At 41.3% G+C, this 4,085-nt stretch overlaps 1 pseudogene; it reads left to right on the forward strand.

The window, feature by feature from the left end:
* The first annotated feature begins 1,167 nt into the window (after window positions 1–1,167).
* On the forward strand, window positions 1,168–2,554 carry LOC123829958 (annotated as a pseudogene).
* The last annotated feature ends 1,531 nt before the right edge of the window (window positions 2,555–4,085 follow it).

The raw sequence follows: 4,085 nt of genomic DNA on the forward strand, positions 1-4,085 counted from the left end.
TTCTAACTTTTATTTAGTGATTGCTTTAGAGTTTTTATTGTTGCTCAATTACAGTTGTCCCCATTTCCCCCCCATTACTCTTCTCTGTCCTACCCACCCCCACCTCCCACCTTCAATCTTCCTAACCCCTGTTGTTTTTGTCCATGGGTCCTTTATCCATGTTCCGTGATGACCCTTCCCCCTCCCCTCTGATCTAGAGTTTTTAATATACATTTAAAACTATTCCAAGTCCACTTTCAAATAACATTATATTCCTTCATGGGTAGTGGAGGTAACCTTATAACAAAGTATTCCTAATTCCTCCCTCCAATCCCTTACAACATTGCTGTCATTCATTTCTTTTTACCCGTAAGCTGTATTTGCTGCATACATTACTGCTATTGCTATTTTGAACAGACTGCTGTCTGTTAGGTCAATTAACAATTAGAAAAATAAAATACTTTATTTTACCTTTACTTATTCCTTCCTGGCATTCTTCCTTTATTTATGTAGTTCTGACTTTCTGACCTATATAATTTTCCTTCTTTTTGAAGAACTTCTTTTAACGTCTTGCAATGCAGGGGTATTAGCAAAAGATTCCCTCAATTTCTGTTCATCTTAGAAACTCCTTATTTCTCCTTCACCTTTGAAGGACAATTTTACTCACTGAAGAATTGTAGGTTAGCCCTGGCTGCTGTGGCTCAGTGGATTGAGTGCCATCCTGTGAACCAAAACATTGCTAGTTTGATTCCCAGTCAGGACACATGCCTGGATTGTGGGCCAGGTCCCTAGTAGGGGGAGCATGAGAGGGAACCCCACACTGATGTTTCTCTCCTTCTCTTTCTCCCTCCTTTCCCCTCTCTCTAAAAATAAATAAATAAATAAAATATTTGGGAAAAAAAGAATTAAAGGTTAGCCCTGGCTGGTGTGGCTCAGTGGATTGAGCACCAGCCTGTGAACCAAAGGGTCTCTGGTTTGATTCCCAGTCAGGGCACATGCCTGGGTTGTGGGCCAGGTCCCTGGTGTGGGGAACATGAGAGGCAACCACACATTGATGTTTATTTCCCTCTCTTTCTCCCTCCCTTCCCCTCTGTCTAAATATAAATACATAAAATCTTTATTAAAAAAACTAAAAAAAAAAGAATTATAGGTTAGAGTCACAGACTTGGCACTTACTGCTGTTCGAACATGAGTCTTGGCCTCTCACTTTCCTCCCTGAACAACATGGGCTTCAGCACACATTCTAGCTTCTCCACAAACTATGGGACTCTGGGCTCTGTGCAGTTGCCCAGCCACCAGGCCTGGCTGGCCAGCAGTGTTCCAGCATCTATGTGGGTACCAGCGGCTCTGGCTGCTGATCTCTGTGTCCCATTCCACCAGCATGTGCAGCAGCTGGTGGTCCAGAGGCCTGGCTGTGGGGACAGCTGGGAGTTTGGAAGGAATAGGGGGCATCCAGAGTGATAAGGAGACTACACAACACCTGAATGACCCCCTGGCCTCCTACCTGGAGGAGGTGAGAAGCCTGGAGGCTGATTAATTGGATATTGGAGAGCAAAATCTGAGAACACCTGGAGGAGAAAGGACCCCAGGTTAGAGACTGGGGACATTATTTCAAAACCGTTGAGAACCTGAGGGCTCATATCTTTGCAAGTTCTATGGCCAGTGTCCACATTGTTCTGCAGATTGACGAGGCCCATCTTGCTGCTAATGACTTCAGAGTCAAGTATGAGATGGAATTGGCCAGGTGCCAGTCTGTGGAGAGTGACATTAATGGGCTCTGAACGGTCAATGATACTAAAATCACTTGGCTGCAGTTGGACACAGAGATTGAGGCTCTCAAGGAGGAACAGCTCTTCATGACAAAAAATCATGAGAAGGGCGTAAGTGATCTAGAAAACCAGATTGCCAATTCTGGGTTGATCATGGAGTTGGATGTCCCCAAATCTCAGGACCTCAGCAAAATCATAGTGAGAATCTGGGCCCAGTATGACAAGCTGGCTCAAAGAACAGAGAGGATCTAGACAAATACTGGTCCCAAAAGACTGAGGAGAGTACCACAGTGGTCACCTCACAGACTGCTGATATAGGAGCTGCTGAGATGACACTCACAGAGCTGAGATGTATGGTCAGTCCTTGGAGACAGACCTGGACTCAGTGAGGAATCTGAAAGTCAGTTTGGAGAACAGCCTAAGGGAGGTAGAGATGCACTATGCCATGCAGATGGAACAACTCAATGGGATCCTGCTGCACCTAGAGTCAGAGCTGGCCCAGACCCAGGCAGAGAGGCAGCACCAGGCCCAGGAGTGTGAGGCCCTGCTAAACATCAAGGTCAAACTGGAGGCTGAAATGAACCACTTACCGCAGCCTATTGGAAGAAGGGGAAGACTTTAATCTTATTGACACCCTGGACAAGAGCCATTCCTTACAAACCATCCAAAAGACCATGACCTGCAGGATTGTGGATGACAATGTGGTTTCTGAGGTCAGCGACACCAAAATCCTGAGGTGTGAAGGTAGCAGAAGTGAGTCACCCCTTGAGGATCAGGAAGCCAATAAAAAGTTCAGAGACCACTGAGCAAAAAAAGGATTGTAAATTAGTGGGTTTTTTCTTTCAACACTTTAAATATTTCACTTCATTCTCTTTTTGCTTGCATGATTTCTGAATAAAAAAGTCTGATGTAATTCTTATCTTTGCTTCTCTGTAAGCAAGGTGTTTTCTTCTTTATCTTCTTTCAATATTTTCTCCATGTCTTTGATTTTATGCAATATAAATATGATATGCTTAAGTATAGATTTTTAAATATTTACTGTGCTCGGTTTTCTCTGAGCTTCCTGGGTTTGTGGTATGGTGTATGTAATTAATTTTGGAACATTTTCAGTCATTATTACTTCAACTATTTCTTCTGTTTCACCCTTTTTTTCTCCTTTTTGCATTTCCATTGTGTATATGTGACACTTTTGTAATTGTACCACAGTTCTTGGATAATCTGTTCTATCTTTTCACTCTGTTTTCTCTTTGTGTTTTAGTTTTAGAAGTTTCTGTTGACATATCTTCAATCTCCCTGACTTCTATCTTTGCCATGTCTAATCTGTTGCTGAACTCATTAGAAGCCTTTTTTATTTACTATTGATTTATTTATTTTGTTGTTTTATAGTTTTAAAAAATTAATTGAATTTATTGGGGTGATACCAGCTAATAAAATTATGCAGGTTTCAGGTGTACAGTTCTATAATACATCATCTGTATATTGTATTGTGTGTTCACCACCCAACATCAAGTCTCCTGTCACAAGTTTCCCTCGCTTTACCTTCTTCTACCTGCCCCTACCCCCTTTTCCTCTGGTAATCACCACACTGTTGTCTGTGTCTATGAGTCTTTTTTTTCTACTCACTTCACCTTTTTCACCCAGCCCCCAACACCCCTCCACTCTGACATCTGTCAGTCTTTTCCATGTATCCATGCCTCTGTTTCTATTTTGTTTGTTAGTTTATTTTGTTCACTAGATTTCACATGTAAGTGAAATCATATGATACTTGTTTTTCTCTGACTGGCTTATTTTACGTAGCATAATATTCTCCAGGTCCATCTATGCTGTTGTAAAAGGTAAGATTTTCAAAGGCATTCTTTATTTCTGTTACAGTGTTTTTTATTTCCAGTATTTTTTTGATTCATAGAATTTCCACCTTTCTGCTTATACTATGTTGTATATTTTTTCCATTAGAGTCCTTGGTATGCCTTGCAATTTTTTTGTAGAAAGCCAGACATGATGTAATGAGTAAAAGAACTCAGGTAAATAGGTCTTCAGTGTGAAGTTTTATTTTTTATCTGGTGAGGAGTCAGGCTGTATTTATTGTTTGCTGTGGACTTAGGTGTCAAAAGCTAATTTTTTTCTAGTTTCCTTATTTTTGTATACCCTATTGTCTTTGGATTTCCCTAGAGGCTTCTTCTTAGATGAGGTTGGAGATAAGTAGTTCTTTCAGTTGTATGCTTCTGTTATCATACAGGAGTCATATTGATGTGGTGGCAAGGTGTGGGGAGATGGGATGGATTCTATAACCCTATCATTAAGTCTTAGTCTTTTAGTGACCCCGTGCTCCTGGGCTGT

This window comes from Phyllostomus hastatus, unplaced genomic scaffold (genome assembly GCF_019186645.2).
Source record: "Phyllostomus hastatus isolate PE091 unplaced genomic scaffold, TTU_PhHast_1.1 phas_scaffold_12, whole genome shotgun sequence".
Lineage (NCBI taxonomy): Eukaryota > Metazoa > Chordata > Mammalia > Chiroptera > Phyllostomidae > Phyllostomus > Phyllostomus hastatus.